Genomic DNA, 24495 nt, shown 5'->3' with positions numbered 1-24495 from the left:
ATTCAAAATAATTTTGAATAATAAACTAGACTATCATGGAAATAGTTAACTCCATTTATAAAAAATATGGGTAATATAAGCAAAGAAAACACTAAGATAGAATCAACGGTAATACTAGAGATTAAAGACATTAACTGATAAATGCATTTGATGTCCTCATCAGTAGATGGAAAAGGACAAGAGTAAATACATCAGGATCTCAGAGATGTTAACAGAGACTTCCAAGGCTGAAATGCAAGGAGAAAAAGCAGGAACAGATGTTGAACATAACATCCAACAACTGTAGAAGTTACATAAGGAACTGGAAAGAGAGAGAGAGAGAGAAAGAACAGAATATTATGTGAAATGCCACCGGCTAAGAATTTGAGAAACGGATTCTAGACATCCTGCAGCCCCATCAGGAATCCCACACACCTCAGACTGGACGGAACACTGAGCACCTACAGCTAGCCACACTCTACCGAAGCTGCCAGAAACACACAAAAGGCGAAATCCTGAAAACATGATAGAAATCACAGAGCATTTCTCTTCAGAAGCCACGTAAACAGAGAGAGCTGAATCAAGTATCCATGTTGAAAGACAAAAGCCAGCAACCTAGAATTGTGTATCAAGTGAAATTATTTCCAAGTGACAGGGAAATAGAGACATTCATAAAAGTAATAAACAAGGAAATGTGGCATCTGTAAACCTGTACTACAAGACTTTTAGAAAGAAGTGATAAAAGTATTAAAATCTGGAAGTAAATACTGTGCTTTTGAGACATTTTTCAATGTGATTATTGTACCAAATGACCAAAATTTGTGACTGCTGGCCCCAAACTCTCATTTCTGTATAGCTGAAATGACTCAGTACTGCTAAAATGGAGGTGAGCATAAACATCACTGATTGAAAACCAGGGTAGTGTCAGGTATGTGTTACCGACAAGTTCCATCAGACCAGGAGCCACAGGGAAGGGCAGTCAGCGATTGAGTGTGTATCAGGACAGGTTTATCAGTACTTTCCAAGAGGTCAGCCCAAGTCACAGGGAACAGAAAATGCTAGAAACTTTTTTCAGTGCAGAAGATGGGCTGACAGTTTGTTCTGCACAGGACAATTATACCATACAAGCCCCTGTTACCCCAGGACAAAATTTTTGCAGAGAAAATGATTAACTTCCATTTCTGGACTTTTCTGTCCTCTCGTATGGGACTTATGCTGAGACAGACAGTGTGGAGTGTAGAGTCGTGATTCCAGGGGTCCACCTCAAGGCTTCCCACAGGAATCAATGGAAACTAGTCATCAGTCTGTGTCTCATGCATCAAAGCTGTGAAACTGTCTGTACTGCTTCACTCTCTGATAAGCATACCGTAATCCAACAACAAATTGCTGAGATTATCCGGGACCAAGTCTCCTCTAGACCAGACTCTACAAGGATTCACAATGACAAAGATTAGTTTTAAAGGATGGAAACAAGAAGATCACTTGCATCTAATGTGCCATCAGTTCCATTTCCCTGTGGATAAACTGATTTTCAGTTGCCAAATCACAACAAAAGAGAACAATGAAGAGAGTGTAGTAGCTGTTTCCATGGACAGAGAAAGGGTCCGCTGGGTGCCTGCAGGTTGCTGTGTGTTCTGAGTGAGAATCATCTTCCGCCTTGACAGCTGGGAGGGAAAGCTACGCTCATGTGACCTACCTCAGAGCTTCCTAGCTCCCTCCATCATGGGTAAATCAGAACCCAAGGATTAGCGTGAAGGAATAGAACTTTCAATTCATTGTTTTGTTCTGAGAAATCACTTAGTCTTACTTGTTAAAACCCACATTATTGATCAGCAATTCAAGCATCAGTAGACAATAAACTTCAAACCGTGCTTGATTGCTGTGAAAAGCACCTGGAAAATCATGAAGGGAGGCAACACTGGGAACAGGTGGGCCACAGAGACAGCCCCATGCAGCTCCTCCTCTCTGTTAACACAAACCCCACCATCCACCTCTGACAGGCTTGTCTTTGATTGCTGCTGAGGATGGTGGTAATCTATGGTAATCTGTGGCTCCAAACAAAAACAAAAAGAAAAGCTTACTTACTCTCCTGTGTAGCATTAGTGAGATACCTAGTGGCATAAGAAAAATGCAATGTCCACCAACACCAGTGGCTCATGCCTGTCATCCTAGCCACTCAGGGGACTGAGATCTGAGGTCTATGCTTCAAAGCCAACCAAACAGGAAAGTCCATGAGAGTTTTATCTCCAATTAACTATAAAAAAGCTGGAAGTGGAGCTGTGGCTAAAATGGTAGAGCATTATCCTTGAGGACAAAAGCTCAGGGACAGTGCTCAGGTCTTGAGTTCAATCCCAGGACTAGGACCCAAAAAAGCAGTATCTAAGATAAGCTGTTTGAAGCAAACTTTCCCAAATAACCCTGGGAGAAGCAGCCATCCAGGAGAACGACGTGTGTCCTGCATGGGAGCACTCAGCTCTGGACTTCTCCTGACATTGTCTATGACTTACTTTCACAGGTACAAGCCTGCCATCCCTTATGCTGATTAACCTGTTGCTACTGACAGGACTGGGAGGTCCTGGACATAAAATCTCTTAGTCTTTCTTAAGTCTTCATGAACTATGCATAGGTGGACCAAACAAGAAACGGTAACTTGAGATACAAGACCATTTTAAATTCAGTAACACTGAAAACACGAAAGCTCTAAACAGAGTAACTTGTGGGCAACTCCTCTGTGGGCACTGATTTCACCACTGAAGTCTCTGGGCCTTTGCTCTCCACGTTTCCAGTCCACTTAGGAAGCTTGGTTCCCCCTTGGGAACCAAGGCCACTGAGGACCAGTGCTCCACCCACCCACCCAGTGTCACCCAGACCTGCCTGCCCTCAACTCTGCTATGCTATGCTATCTGGCTCAGAAAGAGATGCGATGGGAAGGACTTTCCAGAAGTTTCCTAGATAATTTATAACAAGTGACTAGAAAGTTACCAGATGATTACACTATGACATCTAAAAGAACTGTGGGTAAAACTATAAAATCAAAGTTCTTTCATCAGGAATTGATAACAAGACGTCTGCTTCCTAATGAAAGAAAGGCACCCGTCAGGACTTTCTGACAAGTATTCTTGCCTGGTTTGATTTTAGAATAAGCTTTCAGAGTTCCCTAGTGAGTTGCAGAAAATCAAGAGACAAGAGAAACACAGGAAAGACTGTCACCGAGATGCAAATTATTCATTTCCCCTGAGCCTATAGGACAAAGGCCTCAGTTTCATCAACAAGTACAACCCGGAAGGAAGAAATTTCGTAGCACATGTAAAGGAGAAATAAGACTTGCATCCAAGAACCTCAATGTCTGCACATTATTAGGATACTGGTATTAACACTATGTTTAAAAATTATACAAGGGCTGGGAAGGTGGCTTAGTGGTAGAGTGCTTGCTTGCCTTGCATGCATGAGGCCCTGGGTTTGATTTCTCAGCACCACATAAGTAGAAAAAGCTGGGAGTGGAGCTGTGGCTCAAGTAGTAGAGCGCTGCTAGCCTTGAGGTGAAGAACTGAGCATCAGCGCCCAGGCCCAGAGTTCAGGCCCCATGACCCCCACACAAAAAAAAGGGCTGAAATTCAAACATACTGTTTCTGGTGAGATTGCAAAATTGTTGTATTGTTCCATTATCATTACCTTGTAAAGTTACACAGTGAAATATTCATGGATGAAACGGATGTCTTGCTTTTGCTTCAGAATAGTGATAGAAAGTGGCTCAGTATGTCTTTGTGTGCAAGTGTGTAGGTGTGTGTTACTTTGTAGATCACACAAGATTAAGTATGCATTGATCATTTTGGAAGCTATGAGATTATTATACAGTACCTTTTTCTCTGCTCTTGTGCATTTGCAGGTTCCCATAATTAAAAAAACCATCCAGATGGCTGTAAATCCCTTTCAAAATAAGTAGAAGAATCTTCAGCACAACACACAGAGTGCTTGACAAAACTTGGCTTGGATGCAGAAGTAAACTGTTTCACGATGTCTCCTACACATCTCTTGTGGTGCAGAGCTTCCCTTCCTCCCTCAGCCTTGTTCTGGTTACCCTCTCCTGAGCATGTCCCACCTGTATATGAAGTTCACACTCAGTCATACCTTCCTCCAGTATCTCTTGCTGCAAATCCAGTAAGTACTAGTTGCTTTTGTCCTTAGTTTGCTTATCTCTTCACAACCATTATGGTTCTATAATTCACACTTGTCCCTATGGTCCGCTAGACAAATAGCTCCCAAAGAGGCAGCTGGTCTTGCTGACTTCTAATTCCAGATTTGAAGCCATTCATTCAGTTGAAGTGGACAGAGGTGCTCATAAGTATGCCTGTTTTCCAGAATCCCCTTTTCTGGATCCTACATGCACACTGCACAAATGCTGACATAGACTGTGCAGCCTGCCCAGGGTTCCTTGGTGCTAGAAGGCCACCTGTCCTCCCTGATTACACAAGTAGCTACACCCCTGGGTGACAGACAGGCTATGGCAGCTTCTTCTAAGGGACTCTGGATCCTCAGAGCGGCCCTTCTTTGTCGATAGTCATGTTAGGCTCACGTTGTTCTGCAGCAGCTGCGGTGAGCAGCGTGCCTTCTAAGCAAGGTGGGGAAGTGTGAAGTTGCACTCGTGTGTCTGTGTTGCACATCAGGTCACTGAGTTGTGACTGCTTGTGACAACACTTGTCTTCCCACAAGGAATCACAAAGCAACATACAAACGACCACTCAACTAACACCCACCATGTGGGGGTACACATTTCTGCTCCCGAGTAGAATATTCTGCCTCCGCTGAATATTAAACGTGCTCCAGTAAGGGCACACTTAGCTTATGCGTGTGAGTCATGCCGCCTAAACACACCTAAAATAGCAGAGAGGAGACGCAGGCAGTCTCTGAAGGGGAGGCCGAGGCTCGGCAGCCTGCTTATTTCTTCTGTGGGATTTAAATCTCTAAGCAAGAGGCTGATAGAAATTACAGAGCTGTGTGCACCCGTGACACAAGAATAATGTGTGGTTGTTGTTTGGATCTGGCTGCTGGTAAATGTGCGCGTGTACTTCAGGTACAGCTTTGGCCAGATGACGAACCAACACAACACGCTAACGGGTTATTAGAAAGCACGCATGTCTGGATGAAACCATGTAAACTGGTTAAGTGAAGAAGGTTTTTAAATGTTTTGGCAATTTTGTGAGACACAAAAGAAATAAAGAAATAACTCTGATCACATATAAATGTCACATGATTTGTCAGTTGATTTCTGACTTCTTTCATCTTGTTTCCAACTTAAAACCTGTGTGGGTATTTCATTTACTTTTGTTCACATTTTTAAAAACAGAATAGCATTCCTATACAATGAATGGAAGCCATACAGCACTCACTTTCACACACCTAAGTAAGGGGCTGATTTTTAGTATATGCAGTTAAGCAGACTGAGGAAGTTCCATGTTTAAAGCCTGGCATGTGCACACACACACACACACACACGCACACACACACATGAACACATGTACATGAACTTACTTGATCATGAAAAAAGTTGGATTTGTCCAATGCTTTTCCCCATCTACTGAGGGGCTCATGTGGTCTCTGTGCCCTAGTTTATTAATAGAGTGGACTACAGTGGTTGATTTTCACACCACAAAACAATTTTGCATGGATTGAAGTCGCTGTCAACATGGTTTGATTTGGTTGCGAGGGGCATTGAAAACTATGCTCTGTCACTTTACCTCCTGGTCGTGCTTTTGTCTTGTTCTCTGTGAAAGCAGTGCCAGCCCCAGGGAGCTGACTGTGAAGTACCCCTGGCTCCCAGATGGCTGCGAAGGGCTGACGTTAGCTCTTCCTTACACGTTTACCAAACTCTCCAGCGGAGCTGCCAGGGACCTGCTTCAGAGGAAGATTCCCATACAGTTCTAATTCAGTCTTCCTATATGTTGTAAGTACCCTTAGCTCTCCTATTTCTTCTGAAGTGGATTTTGGCAGTTTGTCTATCCAGGAAGTTCCCTTTCACACAGAGCATGTGATTTGCTGACACAAAATCACACACAGGGATTTCTTATGCTCCTTTTTGTGAATTCAGGTTGGTGTTAATCATCCCAGTTTTATCCTTAATTGTAGAAACTTGGGTCATCTGACTTTGGTTGGCACTCTAGCTACCTGGGGCAGTAAAGTAAATCGTGTCAAAGAAAAACTCTTTTTGTTTCATTCATCCTTTTTTTTGTATTTCCTACTTGTTTTTATATGTTCTCACTCTAATTTTTAAAAGTTGTGTATGTGAAACTTTGTTCCTCTATTTTTGCTTTCACAACTCACTTTGATCTTTGCTTTTGTATTACTTGACAGGAGGCACCTGTAGGTTTCTTTGGGCTTTTGAAACTTAGACAACTTGTACTTCATAGTTCCTGGGATATGTAGATTCATGTTTGCCATGAAATTTGGAAATGTCTGGCTACTTTCTTAAAATAAACTACATTTTCTTTTTTACTGTCAGATTTCTATTACATATATGCTGACATGTATAATTTTGTAGCCCAAACTCCTGAGACCCTGTTCATTTTTCTCCAATTTTACTGTAATATTTGGTCTTTTTTAAACCTTTTTAAAAAATTGTTATTTTATTGTCAAGGTGATAGAGGGGTTACTCCTTCCTTAATTTTTCTTCCACTTTCTTCCCCCCCAATCCCTACCCCTCCAAGTTGTGCAGCTCATTTCCAACATAGTAGCTTGTGAGTATCACTGTTGCACTGGTTCGCCCTTTGATTTTCTTTAGGAATCCTGTTACATTTTTTCCTGACTATGAGCTATACATTTCTACCTTTATGTTTCTCAAATTCTTTGTTGAAAACTGATCATTATCAAACTATATATCAGGGCATATATGGAACGCATAGTCCACTGCACCTAAGTTTGGATTTTATATTGGTGTTTCCTTTGCTGTTGTAATTTTGGCTATTTATATTTTAGTGGCTCTAAAACCCTAATTCCATAAAGTCAGGGTTCACTGTCATGTGTGGCTATGTGGTTTCTGCTTGTTCACTTAATGCTCAGCCAACATTGGAGCAGAGATTGTTTTAAATTCCTTGTACCAGTATGTTTTCCATTCTTGATGAAGGACATTGTACATATGTTTGCCTGGCATTCAATGTCTGGCCTTTCCAATGTGCAGGCATACACTGACGATTTCCAAGCACTTATGGACATCTGACTCCTTAAGTTTTCCTTAAATATTTTGACCAGCTTCTTGCTGGCTTTGGCTACCACTGCTGTCACAGGCAGCTGTCTTGTTAAGAAACTGTCACTGAATAGCCCAGGAAATATATGATCCACAAGGAGCAAGTTCTGCTTCAGGTTTTTTGGTGCTGTTGTTTGTTTAGTGCAGTTTTTCAATTCTAGGGATTGAACGTGGGCCACTGCAGTTGTTAAGCAAGCCCTCTACCATTTGCCCCATGCCCTTTTAATTTCACCTTGTTTTTTGAGATAGGATCTCTTCCATAAATCTGCTTAGACTGGCCTTCAACCATAATCTTCCCTACTGGCACCAAAGAGATCTACCACCATGCCTTGGCCCAGATATAGTTTCACTTTAAGTCTCTTGAATTGCTGAGAGAATTCCCAAGCCATTGCTTTCCAGTGGCTGCAAGGCCTCTAATTTTACAATTACAAATGTCAAGCTGCTTGGTGTGAAGGCTAGCATGGAACTGGAGACAGGATGGAAATTGTTAAACTACACAAGCCTTGCCACTCTTGGCAAGATACAATCTATTCTTGGGACAAATATTCTCTGATTTCACAAGCGTTTGCCTAATTTCCATGGGTATAAAAATGATTTTTACTCTTTTGAGTTTTTTCTTTTTTCAGTTCTAAAGTTGCCAAGGGGGGGAGGGGTGGAATGCATGTTGGAGCCCTTGCTATATTACTCCAGAATTACTTTCTTCTGACTTCATCTAACACATTTATTCATTTTATGTTTATTTTCTTGAAAGTTGCTATTAATATAATATCCTGTTTGTATTTGTATCTGCATTTCATTCATTACATTTTTACCTATTTCACAAGTATTTGAGACATCTCCACAGACCAATAGGTGACTTGAAAACAAGAATATTCAGTGGATTCACACACACAGTGTTCTAAAACTTGTAGGATGTTTAATTGTGGCATACACCAAATTTTCTGACACAAAGCGGGCTTGAGCACATGCTTTAGTTGTGATTTATGTGTCGGACAATTTATTAATCATGCCTTTGACTATCAGAAAAATAACCATTCTTACTTTGTAGAAAAGTAAAATTCATTCCATTTGTCATTCAAATATTCAACACACACCATTTGAATGAACATTTCAAAGGACAAAGAAAAATAATAGAAGAGATTGCTTTGGTTAAAAATTTTCTGGCCAATATTTTAGTTACCTTTGTGAATTCTAAATTAGTTCCTTTAACACATCCCTGATTCAATTTTTTAAATGTTTATTGGATACATACCACTTGCTGAGAAAGTTGATAAACTCTTAAGAAAACTGTAGTAGAGAACAAAACATACAACTAAAAATAAGTTTTATATGGCAGATGTAACATAAATGCATGGTTTATGTATGTGCGCAGTAAGTATGTGGATGTATATGAATGTCACAGAGTGCAGATGGGAGAGTAGTTGTAGAGGTGGGAGGGAAGTGATGGTAGGGGAAAAACAAAGGAGGAGGCAACAATGCTTAATAGGAAATGTACTCATGGGCTGGGAAGGTGGCTCACTGGTAGAGCGCTTGCCTTGCACACATGAGGCCCTGGGTTCGATTCCTTAGCACCACATAAGCAAAAAGAAAAAAGCCAGAAGTGGTGCTGTGGCTCAAGTGGTAGAGCGCTAGCCTTGAGCTGAAGAGCTGAGGGACAGCGCCCAGGCCCAAAGTTCAGGCCCCACGAATGGACACCACCCCCCCCCCCCCAAAAAAAAGTACTCATTACCTTGCTCATGTAACTGTTACCTCTCTGTACAGTATTTCCACAATAAAAAACTTATTTACAAGAGTGCAGACGGTCACCACTGGAAGCTGGAGATGGTGGCTTGCACAGGGCAGAGCGTGCAGCAGAGCAAGAGCAGAGGCTGCGGCCTGTGAGTGCTGGGTTGCCCCTGAACTTCCTGCATATTTGGTTTCCAGGGACAGGACACAGTGTCTACAAGAAGGATTCCCTACAGTCAGGCAGCCATCTTGTCCTGTGCCAACACATTTTTCTAGTAAAAGGTGGTCCTCCCTATGCACCTTGCTCTAGCAATAATAGTTATCTGCAAAATCATTTAATACTCTCAAATGCAATTACCAAAGTAGGAGAAATGAGATTAACCCAAAGCAGTGTGTGAGAGGCAGCAGTTGGCTGGAATCTACAGAACCCAGGGTGATGGCCATTCAGCTCCTGGGTGACAGGACCATCTCCCCAACTCTGTATCCCTGTGCAGACCGTGTGAAAATGTGTTCTGGTCTACAGGGAGCGACATACTCCAGTCAGTTCTCCTGAAGCAGTGAGGACGCATCTGAGATCAGCCTCCTCCTGCTCATCCACAGAAGGCTCCATTTCCCCTCCACCCAGCTTCCCAGCAGAAGTGGGGGCACTGGGAGTAAACACCTAGGCAGAGTTAGGAGGATTCTAGAAAGTGCAGCCCTGGTTTTCTGAGTCAGTGTCCCTGAAAGAGATTCATACCAAGTCAACTGAAATTCACAGCTAAGCTCCATGCACTGCAGAAACACAAAGCTACTTGGGAAATTTAATTACTTAACTGAAGTAATAAAATATGGATGAGAAGAGAGAAAAGCAAGTCTATAAAGTAAACTAGCCAACAAATTAATTAACACTTAATAACAAGAAATTTCTGCCAATTGGCAAAAGTACCATAATTTATTTGGGGACCGGGTTACTAGAATGCCAGGATTGCTATCTCTATGCTTGAATCTAGCAGGAAACTAATTCATAAGAGATATTAAACACCGTTGTTTTAAAGGCTAGTGGGAAGGAGTATGTCAGGTCTAGTCACTTGCCCCTATATGCCAAGTAAAGCGACCCATGGGGGTGAGTCCAAGGGGATTTATTATGTAGCCTGCAACACGCCACACGAAGGTGACATTTCAGTGCATCTTCAGCCATCTGCTGGGTACAAACATAAGCTATAGGTTTAAACAGACAAAAATCTGGGTCCAGAATAGGAGAACTATATATATAGTTTAAAAATCCCCAGTTGAAGGTATAGCCTAGTTTGTCCTGATCTCGGTGCAGGTTCTTCATTGTTATCATCACTTGAGAAGGATTATCTGATACTTCTTGCTCTGGGCATATTCGGATCATTACGGTAACTGTTTTTATTTCATGTGCTTCTTCCCTGCAGGACTCACCTACTCTTTGGGGGAGTTTTGATGTCTTTCCTGGAACCCAAGATGATTCTCTCCCTGAAGAGAATGGCTTAGAGCAAAGCAAATACAAGATGGGGCCAAGGATGCTAAGATTATTTTCTGCTTTCAGGTAATTTTTAGGTCCAAGGAAAGAACCAGTACATTTTCAGCAAAAAAAGCATAATTATCTGTTTTAAAAACATTTTCAATAGATGGAAAGTGGGTTATCTCTAGGCTGAGAACAAAAGCATCAGCCTTAGGTTTGAGTTCTCATTGCAAGTGTCTGAGAACCCTTAGCCTTGGGTAATAGCCTAAGGTTCAGGTTGTAACTGTAGCACAGTGTTTTGTCTCAGCAACTGTGCAATCAGCCCCTCCCCCCCCCCCCCCCCCCCCCCCCCCCCCCCCGTGGTCACCACTTAGGTCTCGCTGCTAATGTTTCTTTTCCCTTAAAAGACTGGAAGCCTTGAAGATTTTTCCATCTTAGGTATGCTTTGCATATCTACATCATGAATGGCTAGCTGTACCTGACAGGATATAATGAATTTGTTTTTTATTTACTAATTTTAGTAACTATATTTTGGTCTTTATAATGTTCTTTCATTCTTAATAGAGACCTGGCACACTTAGATGTACAGGGAAGGCCAAGCAGTTCGGCTGATCTTTGTACATACATTTGCATAAGGACACAATACTGAAGGCATTCACAGTCAATGCTCATCTATGTCACCTGCCATGACCTTGTTGTACCTGATATCTAAAAACAGCTCCCATTGTGGTGTGCTGAGACTGCAGGATTTAAACAGGAAGGAATTAAAGCACCTGACAACTTGATAACAGGACCTGCTTTATGTATATAGTAACCATGGGAATTCCAGAATTAATCACTTGAGGGACTTGAAAACTACGGGATTACCTGCCATGAAATATAAAGTTTAACTTAGTTTAAGGTTATCATAAACATACATTCAGAATGCCTGAACTTGTCTGGGCATGATGTCTCCTGCCTGTCACCCTGTGTGTAGGGAGGTAGAAATAGAGAAGATCACAGTTCAAAGCCAGCCTGGAAAAAAGTTTGGGAAAACTCATTTCAATTATTAAGCCAGTTGAAGTAATATTTGCTTGTAAATCCCAGGAGACCATAGAGAGGAGGACAGGTATCTCAGGCTAGCCTTAGGTAAAAACACAAGATCCTACTGAAAAAAATTTAACAAATGCACAAGTATGGGTCAAGTAATAGAGGACCTGTCTAGCAAGTACAATTCTCTGAGTTCAAATTCCAGTACGATCAAAAAGGTATCAGAATTAAGTCTAAATGTCTGTTTTATATAAATAAATATAGAATGAACTCATCCATTAAAGTTGACTAAAAAGCTGAATTCACAAACAGAGGAAAACATCACAAAAAGGCAAAACCATTGTTAAGAAAGAACACTGGGGAATGAAAACAAAGTTGAGCCAGATGCTTGTGGCTCATACCTGTAAGCCTAGCTACTCAGAAAGTTGAGATCTGAGGATCATAGTTTGAAGGCAGCCTGGGTAGAGAGTCCATGAGGCTCTTATCTCCAATTAACCATCCAAAAGTTAGAAGTTGAGGTGTGATTCAAGTGGCGGAGCACCAACTTTGAACAAAACAGCAAAGTGCGAGTACAAGGTTCTGAGTTCAAGCCCCAGTATAGGCACAAAAAATAAAAAATAGAAAAGAAAAAAACAAGAATGAAGAAATACCATACTCAAATAAAAACAGTAATTTCTGAAACTGCATGAATATACTTTCAAGAACTCTGAGACAAGAGAGTTCCGGGAAGATGGCGGAGGAGAAGCTCGAGGCTAAACAAGCTCTCGCATAGAAAGCAGTTTTAGTGTTCCAGTGAACAGTCTTAAGCCAGAGAATCACACCAAGTGTGCCATTACACTACAGAGAGTTTGGCCAGAGAGAGAAAATCCAGGCAAGGAGACAGATCTGAGCACTTGCCGGCAGCAGTGGCTGCAGCTGTGGCTGCAGCCTTAGCCGCCATATCTGCAACACAGAGTCCAGTACAAAGGCACCAGACGCAGTGGGCCAGTGGATTCTACTCAACACAAGCAAGAATTGACAACGAGCAGATATCTTCATCCTGCAGATCGCAGACCAGAGACAACCCAGGAACCAACACTCTGGCAGCGTGAGTAGAAGGCTGACATCCTCACTATTTCTCAGGGAGCAGAGGAAGGAAGGCCACCCATCCCCCTCCCCACTACTGGAGATCTCTGTCTTTGATATTGACAAAGGCCAGGGCTGAGCTGCTAGCTCCAACTCAGGCCTTGAGAGAAAACAAAAGAGTCATCTAGCAGGTCACAGGAACCCGCCCAGCCCTGCCAGGCTCATCTCACCCAGCCCATACAGAAGTAACTCTGCCCCGCAAGGAGTGGCTTTCTTCACTGGGTAAACAGAGCCAGAGGCTGCCCCTCCCTACAGCAGCCTAGACAATCAATAGAAATTTAGTAAACGGTAAACCCTGAGAATGGCTCCAGGCTGGACTTTGTGAGTATCTCAGAAGCTAGCCCCTCAAGGAAAAGCTACTGTTTGCTGAAAGGCCTCAACTCTACCCAGAACCTCATCACAGCATCTCCAAACTAGAGGAAACAGCCATCTCCCTCTTTTGTGATACTCAGAGCAGATCTGCCTCCCACTAAACTAGCCTGGGAGGAGGATCACAAAATCCTGGGTAAAGCAGAGCATTTTTCTGCCTGTCCAAACAAACTGACAATCAAGCTACAGGAAAACCAAACAGCACAAGCAGACCAGAGACTCCACTAAGAGACTGGTTATGGACACAAGGGAGATACAGGATCTTCCCATCCCCGCCCTCACCCCCCCCCAAAAAAATCAAAGAACGTTTATGTGTACCTTATTTTTTAAATTTTTTTTAAGTTTTAAAATTTTTAAAAACATTTTTTTTCTTTTTTTTCTCTTTTCTTCCTCATATAATTTTTATTTTAGGTGTGTATGTGTGTGTGCTTTTTTTTTATCTCTACAGAGCTTTTGATCCTTTTTTTCTTTCTTTCTCATTCTTTTCACTTTTTCTTCTTTTGTTCTTTTTTCACGACTTAATTGCTATTCTGCTCATGCTCAGATACACCCGTCATCATCCATTATGAGCTCTTATCCCCCATTGTGTACATACTTAATCCATAAATTTATTACTCAATTCAAAACCTCTTAGACTTAAATTCCCTAATAGCAGTATTACCTCTTTATATCCATATAATATTTTAAACATTTTTATTTTCTAGTTTTTCATGTCTCCATTCTATCCCTACCCTCCTCTCATACCATCCCCATTCTTCTCTGAATACTATTTCTTCAAACTTGCAGTTTTCAAGTGTTTTACTTTTTAATTTTTTGGTCGTGGGGCCTATACTCTGGGCCTGGACGCTGTCCCTCAGTGCTTCAGCTCAAGGCTAGCACTCTACCACTTGAGCCACAGTGCCGCTTCCGGCTTTTTTCTTTTTGCTTATATGGTGCTGAGGAATTGAACCCAGGGCCTCAGGCATGCAAGGCAAGCACAAGCACTCTACCACTGAGCCACCTTCCCAGCCCAAGTGTTTCACTTTTTAATTTTAATTTTTTTTCCATTTTTTTCTTGTCTTTTTTTTTTCTTTTTTTTTCCTGTCTCTGCTATCATTCTGTCCAATCCATTTCCTTCTTTGAGATTAGAACTTTGTTAATTTCACTCTCCCTTCACCTTTCCACATCCCTCTAATCCTATTTTTCCCCACATTCTCCCTAAACCTAATAATTTCTGGTTTGCCAAATTCTCCTTTGCTGTTCTTAGGCCATTAAGACATAGTTGTTTGATGTTGAACAGATTGTATCCCTTGAACTAGATTGTATCTGCAGACTTTTGACTGTGCAACTAGGGACATTGGTTGATGCTTGCCTTAAAATAGTATTCTAGCACAAAACTGGTGTTACTCTCATCCAAATGGGCAGAACAAGCCAGAAAAAACACAAGAAAAATGGCAAGTCCAGGGATCTCAACTCCCACTCATGATAATCAGGGGACAGAACAGATAATGAATAATCTAGAGAAGAGTTCCCAAAAAGCTCTACAAACACTACAGGTAAACATGGTAAATGAAAAGAATGAAAACCTGCAAAGGTCTCAGTGTGAGCATGATAGGGAAAGAGATGAGGCAAACCAAAGATCAATACAGGAATCTCATGATTGATACAGGAATTGCATAAGCAGACTGAGAACATGCAAAGAGAAATAAGGGAATTTCGTGAGCTGGCTGAGAACCGACAAAGAGAAAGTCAGGAATGGCATGAGCAGGCTGAGAACACTCAAAGAAAACTACAGGAATTGAGTGAACATGAGGAAGCTATTCAAAGAGTAATACAGGAATTAAGAGAATTGAGAGAGCAAGATGAGAATAGACAAAGATCAATAGAGGCATTCATGGAATCCATAAACAGAGAGCTGAAAGAAGTCAGAGAGACCACAAAGGGAATGCTGAATGAAGCCCAACAGAAGGAATGGGAGTCCAAGGAAACCATAACCAATCAACTAAGTGATTTGAGAATAAACACTGAACACTAAATTAAGGAAGAAAAGAAGTTCATACAAGATCTAAAACACAGCTCCAACAAACAATTTGAAGCCATCAAAGCCAACCAATTAGAAGGAAAAGAAATAAAAAAACGAAGTAGAAAGTCTTGACAGTAGGTTAGACCATGTAGAAGATCAAATCTTGGAGATTGAAGATAACCTAGATATTATAGAGAAAGAACATACAACCATCCAAGACAAATCCAAGAAATATGATAGATCTATTCAACATTTGGAAGACACCATTAGAAGGCCTAATCTGAGGATAATGGGTGTAGAGGAGCACCTTGAAACAGAAGTTAATGGTCTAGGAAAGTTGTTTAACAAGATCCTAGCAGAGAACTTCCCAAACATGCAAAAAGATAGGTCTATTCAGATACAAGAAGCTTTTAGAACTCCTAATAGACCAGACCAGAACAGGACATCCCAGTCACATTATAATCCACACAGGATCAATTCAGACCAAGGAAAAGATCCTGAAAGCTGTCAAGGAGAAAAGATCAATCACCTATAAAGGGAAACCAATTAGAATCACCTCAGATTTCTCAGCAGAGACATTTAAAGCAAGAAGAGCCTGGAATGATATATGCCATGCCCTAAAGACAAAAAACTACCAACCAAGAATACTGTACCCAGCTAAACTCTCCTTCATAACCAAAGGTCAAATAAAAACCTTCCATAGCAAAAAAAAAAAACCCTGTAACAATATATCTCCACCAAACCAGCACACATAGAAAACCAACAAGACCACAATAAAGGCCAAGAAACCGCACCCAAACTGAGAATCCAAGAACCATAGGAAGAACCCAGTTGCCCCAGCCCCCAAGAGGGTGGATAAAATGGCAGGAACTCCCAAATACCTCTCAGTCCTCTCTCTTAACATTAAAGGGCTTAACTCTCCAATTAAGAGACACAGACTGTCCAGTTGGATTAAAAAGCAAGATCCTTCTATATGCTGCCTTCAGGAGTCACACCTTGCCCATAAAAACAAACACATGTGGAATGTGAAAGGCTGCAACAAAAATCTACCAAGCAAATGGCCCCCCATAAACAGGCAGGAGTTGCAATCCTAATATCAGATAAAATAGACTTCAAATTAAAATTAGAAGAGATAAAGAAGGTCGCTACATACTAATTAAGGGATCTCTCCTTCAGGAGGATATTACAATTCTAAATCTCTATTGGCCAAACAACGGAGCACCCAAATTTATCCAAGAAACACTACTTTCTCTCAAATCACATAGATCCAAAGACATTAATTGTTGAGGCCTTTAACACACCACTATCCGCACTAGATAGATCAACTCGGCAAAAAACTCAACAGAGAAACCGCAGACATAAATAACTGCTTAGGTCAACTAGATTTAACAGACATCTACTGAATACTTCACCCAGCAGCATCAGAATACATGTTCTTCTCAGCAACACATGGAAAATTTTCCAAAATAGACCACATTTTAGGTCACAAAGCAAACTTGTCCAAATTCAGAGACATTGAAGTTATGCCCTGCATTTTCTCAGACCACAAGGGAATAAAATTAGAACTCAACACCAAAAGCCATGGAGGCTGAACAACACACTGTTGCAACACCAAGTGAGTCATGGAAGAGATTAAAAATGAAATTCAAGTGTTCATGATATTCAACAAAAATGAACACACAAACTACCAGCTCCTCTGGGACACAGCAAAGGCAGTACTCAGAAGCAAGTTTATAGCTCTGAGTTCCTATATCAACAAATTGGAGAGATCTGAAACCAACAATTTAATGAGACATCTGAACCTCCTTGAAAAAGAGCATCAAGGTAAACCCCAATCCAGTAGATGGAAAGAAATAATCAAAATTAACTCAGAATTAAATGAATTAGAATCCAAAAAAAAAAAAAAACCATAGAAAGAATCAACAAAACAAAGAGTTGGTTCTTCGAAAAAATTAACAAAATAGACAGATCCTTAGCAAATCTTATCAGAAAAAGAGAACACACCCAAATAAATAAACTCAGAGATGAGAATGGAAACATCACCACAGAAACAACCAAGATTCAGAACATTATAAGGGAATACTTCTCAAACCTTCATGCTAATAAGTTTGAGAACTTGGCAGATATGGACCTTTTCTTAGCAAAGATGGACATGCCAAAACTAAACCAAGATGAGTTAAACCATCTTAACAGGCCCATATCAAGCATTGAAACAGAAACAGCAGTAAGAGACCTCCCATCTAAGAAAACCCCAGGACCAGGTGGTTTTACAGCAGAATTCTACAAGGCCTTCAAAGCAGAGCTCACACTAATGCTCCTTCAACTCTTCAATGAAATTGAAAGAGAAAGTACATTACTGAACTCATTCTATGAAGCCATAATAACCCTCATCCAAAAACCAAGCAGGGACTCATCAAAGAAAGAGAACTATAGACCCATTTCTTTGATGAACATTGATGCAAAACTTCTCAACAAAATTTTGGCCAATCAACTTCAATAATTCATCCAAAAAATCATACACCACGATCAAACAGGATTCATTTCAGGGATGCGAAGCTGGTTTGATATAAGCAAATCAATTAACATAATTCATCACATCAACAAGAGCAAGGATAAGAACCATATGCTTATCTCAATAGATGCAGAAAAAGCATTTGACAAGATCCAACACCCCTTTATAATGAAGGTTCTGGAAAAATTAGGAATCCATGGAACATTCCTCCATACAATAAAGGCTGTATATGACAAACCTACAGCCAGCATTATACTCAATGGTGAAAAACTAAAGTCATTTCCTCTAAACTCAGGAACAAGACAGGGATGTCCACTCTCTCCACTGCTATTCAATCTAGTATTAGAATGCCTACCAACAGCAATAAGACAAGATGCAAACATAAAGGGGATCCAAATAGGGAAAGAAGAAGTAAGACTCTCCCTATTTGCAGATGACATGATCTTGTATTTAAAGAATCCCATGGACTCCGCTCCCAAATTACTCAAGGTGATTCAAAACTTTGGCAAAGTAGCAGGGTATAAAATTAACCCTCAAAATTCAATGGCTTTTTTGTATGCCAACAATGAGAAAAGTGTGGCTGAAATTAGGAAAGCAACTCCATTAGTAATAGCCCCACAAAAAATAAAATACCTAGGAATTAACTTAACCAAAGAAGTGAAGTACCTCTATTATGAAAACTTTAAGAACCTGAAAAAGGAAATCAAAACAGAACTTAGAAAGTGGCAAAAACTCCCATGCTCCTGGATTGGAAAATTCAACATCATGAAAATGGCAATATTTGCCAAGGCTATCTACAAATTCAATGCGATACCTATCAATATTCCAACCTCATTCTTCAAGGAAATAGAAGAGGCAATCCAAAAATTCATATAAAACAATAAAAGACCCCGAATAGCAAAAACGATCCTTAACAGAAAGAACAGTGCTGGAGGATTATCAATACCAAACTTCAAACTCTACTACAAAGCCATAGTAATCAAAACAGCTTGGTACTGGAACAAGAACAGACCTCAGGACCAATGGAATAGAATTGAAAATCCAGAAATGAACCTAAAGACCTATAGCCATCTAATCTTCGATAAGGGAGCTAAAAAAAAATAGAATGGAAGAAAGATGGCCTTTGCAGTAAATGGTGCTGGAAAACTAAAACTAGATCCTTATATATCACCCTGCACCAGAATCAACTCCAAATGGATCAAAGACCTCAGAGTCAAAGCAGACACTCTGAAAACATTACAGGATGGAATAGGAGAAACCCCAGGTCTTCTTGGCACAGGCCAAAATTTTCTTAATAGAGACCCAGAAACACAACAAATCAAAGAAAGGTTGGACAAATGGGATTGCATGAAATTGCAGAGCTTCTGCATGGCAAAGGACATAGCTAGCAAGATCAATAGAAAGCCCACGGATTGGGAGATCTTCACTAGCCATACAACGGACAAGGGTCTCATATCTAAAATATACTTGGAACTCAAAAAATTAAATCCCCCAACAACAAATCTTCAAAGAAACAGCTGCCCAATAAATAAGCAGGCTAAAGACTTAAAAAGAAACTTCTCTGAAGAGGAAAGAAGGATGGCCAATAGACACATGAAGAAATGCTCAACCTCTCTAGCCATAAAAGAAATGCAAATCAAAACAACATTGAGATACCACCTCACCCCAGTTAGTATGGCTATAATCAAGAACTCTAATAACAACAGATGCTGGAGAGGATGTGGACAGAAGGGAACCTTACTACATTGTTGGTGGGAGTGTAAACTTGTTCAACCACTTTGGAAAGCAGTATGGAGGTTCCTCAAAAGACTCCACATAGAGCTCCCCTATGACCCAGAAATCCCACTTTTGGGCATTTACCCAAATGATCACAAATAAAACCATACTAAAGCTACCAACACAACTATGTTTATTGCAGCATTATTTACCATAGCTAAGATATGGAACCAACCCAGATACCCCTCACTAGATGAATGGATCAAGAAACTGTGGTATATATACACAATGGAATTCTATGCCTCCATCAGACAGAATGACATTGCCCAATTTGTTAGGAAGTGGAAAGACTTGGAAAAAATTATATTAAGTGAAGTAAGCCAGGCCCAAAGAAACATAGGTCCCATGGTTTCCCTTATTTGTAATAACCAGCATATGTCTGAGTCAAGCGTAAAAGTTGATGTTAGGGGAATGAACCCCAAGATAAGTATTCAAATTTTTTTCTTTCATGCAATTGTTTCTAAGATATTTATAAGATGATTTCTATGTTGCTTTGTATGTCCCTCCCCCAAGGTATAACCCCTACTTTCACTGTATTTGATGTTGGTATAATTTGTGGAGGGGAAGGGCAAAAACAAATCATTTAACTAGGGTGGACCCATTGCCACAATGAGATGTACAAGTCGTTATGTCAAAAAAGGAACTTTACAACTTTGGTGGGGGGGGAAGGATTGGGTCGGGGGAAGAGGGGAGAATATGGGAAGAGATGGGAAGGGGAAACAAAGAGGAGGCTACAATGCTTGATAAGAAATGTACTCGTTATCTTTCCCATGTAATTGTAACTCCTCTGTATGGTATTTTCACAATTAAAAAAAAAACAACTCTGAGACAGGATTAAAGAGACAATGTACCTAATAATTCATGGGGTAAGAGAAAGAGATGAAATATAAGCTAAAGAAACTGAAAACCTTTTCAATAAAATATAGCAGAAGCTTTTCCAAATATTGGAAAAGAAGTTATTTAGAACAAAATGGTCTGCTCCAATATCAGGAGAGAAAAGATGTAAAGTAATAAAACTTGGGATGAAAAAGAGGTTATCATATCAGATAGCAATGAAATTTAGAGGACAATTAGGAGTATTTTTAAATTATATAACAAGAAATTGTAAGATCTAGAAGAAATGGATAGATTTATGGACATATAGATAGATTTCGGAACCAGAAGGAATAAATAACTTAAACAAGATCTATAATGAGAATGAGATTGAGAAGTAATAAAGAATGTCACAGGAAGAATGTCAGGTTCACTGCCAAATTCCACCAGACCTTTAAAGAACCAGAACCAATGTTCCTCAAATTATTCTGTAAAATATAAATGGATGAATCACTTTCAGATTTGCTCTATGAAGCCAGTATTACCCTATACCTAAATTAGATAAAAAATACAGTAGCAGCAACAAAAAGACAAAACTATTTCCTAGACAAATTTCCTTGATGAACATGGGGGCAAATGTTCTTAAAATGCAACACATAAAACCTGCTTAACATTCTTAGCCATAGAGCAAATGTAAATCACAATCACATTATCAGAAGGGCGAGGACCAAGAAAACAAATGTTAGTAAGGTTTGGGGGTGGGGAGAGAATATTACATACTGTTAGTAGAAATGTATTTAGCCAAGTTATTGTGAAAATGCACATGGAGTTTTGTTAAAATTGATTAAAAAAAAATCTGACTCTGCTGTTCTATTCCTAGACAGACACCTGAGGAAATCTAAGTCAGCATACAATAAAGATACCTACACAACCATTTTTGTTGTGGTATAACCCACGATAACCAAGTTATGCAATTAACCATAAATGATGAATCAATTTTTTTATGTTGTACATATTCACAATGGAATATTATTGAGTCACAAAATGAATGAAACTACATCCATTGTCAGGAAAATGGAATGAAAGATCCACGTGTTAAGTAAAATAAGCCATATTTACAAAGAGAACTCTAGCTTTTTCATATCTAGAATCTGGACCTGTTAGCACAAACCAACCAAGTAAGAGAGGAACAGGGAACTATTTAGACAGAGAAAGACCTGAGAGGAGGGTGGGAGGGGTACAGGGAGTATGTGGAGGGGCTGAACAGATCTAAGGGCATGGTTGGCATCTGCTAAAGTACCATGATGAATCCTATTATTCTGTATAAAAGAGAGATTACAAACTGAAACTGGCTAGAGAAGTTTCAAGGCAACTGTATAGAAAAAGGAAGTTAGATAATTTTTGCCATGCAGAATGTATTAAATGAAACCAACTAGAGCATTGGCTGATAATGAAGGATTCCAGGTATAATGAAGTGCTGTGGATAATGCTTACTGTCGCAATGTATCACACACTGGTTTGAAAGCATATACCTCAGGAATCCTAGCAAAAAAAACACGGGCAATTTCACTTGCTGCTCAGGAAATGAAAATTAATGATCAACAATAGCATACTTTTACTTAAAATGTTTCCAACAAGCACCAATATTTGTGAAAAATATTGGAAATTAATAGCTAAGTGCCCTATGTCTGATGTAAATTTGCACATGCTTTCTGTAGTCTGTCTCAGTAGGGTGCATCTAGTACTGTTCAAGGCACAAATTCTTGAAAGCCAAAATTCTCCATAAGGTATTTATCCCAAAGATATAGTTGAACAAATGTGTAATTCACATTTCTGTGTCATGATGAACATTTATGAAATCTTTCCTGAATTTTAGACAACAAGGACCTATGGGACTCAGCAGTTAGGAGCATGTCCAAATCCTTACCACTATGGACACAACAAAGCTGGGACTGCCAACTGGAGTCCACACAAACCAAGTGTGTAATGCCCTACCAGAATGCCTTCCTCCATGGACAATTATGACATCGATATCTAAATATAGAAGAGGGAGGAAGAGGAGGAGGAGGAACAGTAAGAAGAGGAGGAGGTGCTGGTGGTGGTGGTGGTTTAGGAGACAGTAAAGCTGAAGACAATAGGATCTTAAACTTTTGTAGTGAATTTGTACAGTTTTATAATAGGTACTCATTAAAGAATGTGATACTTGTATACCCACAATGGTCAAACTGTGGATTTAGCCAAGACACTCAACAACTGAATTGATGAATAGATAAAGGAAATTTGGAGATTATATATACTATATGTGGCATTATTTATCCAGAAGAAAATATGAAATTATACTACTTGAAGGAAAAATGATGGGTCTTGAGAACATGTTGTTGATAAGCCAAACTCAAAAAGCTAGACATTGCATGTACTCATTCTGATGACGATGGTGGTGGTGGTGGTGGTGTTAGTGATGCTGATGAGGAGAGGACCATCTAGAAGATCAGCAGAGAGGAGACGCAGAAAGAAAGGGAAAGGGAAGGGAGAAGTGACCAAAAAGACACAGACACACAGACACACACAGGGACATGTGAGCACAGTGTAATGAAACCCACCAAACATATTTGAAAAGGGAGAAGGAAGAGAAATGTGGGAGAGGGTTAAATTTGTTCAAAGTGCACTGTGTGTATGGAAATATCACCAAAAAACTCCTATTACAATGTATACTAATACAAAAATAATAAATATTTACAATCATTTTAAAGGAAGGATAATAAACATGTGCATTTATTAATTAGGTAGGCTGTTCCTAATCTATATGGGAAAGTAAACAAATATGCTTTGTGATATATAAAAGTATAGAGAAATATGATACAATATAATGTACATCAGTTTATATATAGGTTTATAGTTTATATTGTTCTGATTATTTTTCCAAAGAGCATATGCTACTTATGTAATTTCTAATTAAAGTTTAAAGTGCATACATTAACTATAGGATAGCAGGAAAGGCATCGAACCCAGGAGTGTCAGGCATTTGAACCCCATCTTGGCATTTTGTGAACTTATCTCTTTATAGACCTCCGTTGTCATAGGTGAATTACAATTGTGCTTCCCCCAAAATGTGGGGTCAAATTAAGGACAAAAATATCTTCTTGGAATTCTCTCTCTCCCCTCCCCCTCTCTCAAAATGCTTCTATGTTTAGAATTCTCCCGTTATCTTTTATTTCGTGCAATCTAACATGAAAGCACTCCATTTAGAATCTACATGCTTGCACTGAGCAAGTACACTGGCAGTAGAATACATGGAGGTAGTAGCTGCCAAATTCCAACCTCGCTGACCTTCTCCACATTTACCTGCACCTTTCTGGTCAGTGCCTTTGTGGGCTTTTAATATCCACACCGAGAAGAGGACGAATAGGTCACTAATACCCTTGCATGCTTGTTCCCTGGATAGGACTCCAGAGAGAGTCAGAGAAGTCATGATCTACTATCCATTAAAAGGTGCTAATAAGCTGAAGGAACAAAGCTTGCTGTCCAGGGCCTGTCCTGGCCCTCAGCCCTGCAGCCTGGTTCTGTAGGTGCTGGGAGCTAATGAACCTTTTTATATTGCCAGTCATAAAAAGGGCCAATGCCTCTCGGCACGCTCATGGCCACTACAGTGAAACTTGCCTATCAGGCTTCCTAAGGAACTATGAAAAAAATCAATGGCCTCATTTGAGGTCAGGCTCATAGAGCTTTGTGGCAAAGTAATCTAGTCGAGGTCAAACCTCTGCTCTGTCATGAAAATTAAATAGTGATTTTGGAACTGTGTGTTACCCTGAACTTTAATGCCACCAATGTCTGCGTTGCAATGAAAAAGAAAGAAAGAAAAAGGCACCAAAAATAATAAGGAAGGTGGTGGTTGTTTCTTCACATCTATCTAGCTTATGTGTGTGCAATGTTTTCAGTTTTGCTGATCATCCTTTAACTGCCCTGTGAGGTAAGAATCATCACTGAAGTTTTACACTGGAAGCTTCAAAGCAGTCAGCAAGAGCCAAAGCTAGATTTAAATCCAGACCTGTACTTCCAACAGCACCAGTCCTTTGCACCTTTCCCCCCATTTTCCTTCTCATTTTAAACAGAGGATCGGACAGACAATCAGCTCCTTTGACTCAGAGAATGATCTTGGTAGGAAAGAAAAATAAAATGTTTGGGATAAGAAAACTTTTCTTCCTTTTTTCTTTCCTTCCTTCCTTTCATTCTTCCTTTCTCTTTGCCTCCTTTCTCCTTTCCTTTCTCCCTTTTCTCCTCCCTTTCTTCCTTTCCTTCTTTCCCTTCTTCATCCCTTCCTCTTTCTTGCACGAAATCTCTGTATGTCTCTCTCATTTTCTATTTTCTTAAAATCCAGATTTCTTAACGGGATATGTCTTTGTGTCCTGGAGAGAGGAAGCAATCAGAAACAACTTTGAGAGCAGAAAGAGGGGGAAGGAAGGAAT

The sequence above is a fragment of the Dipodomys spectabilis genome, unplaced genomic scaffold (genome assembly GCF_019054845.1).
Source record: "Dipodomys spectabilis isolate Male_0828 unplaced genomic scaffold, ASM1905484v1 ptg000126l, whole genome shotgun sequence".
NCBI lineage: Eukaryota > Metazoa > Chordata > Mammalia > Rodentia > Heteromyidae > Dipodomys > Dipodomys spectabilis.
The sequence above is the reverse complement of the archived record's forward strand: the minus strand, read 5'-3'. Positions refer to the sequence as shown.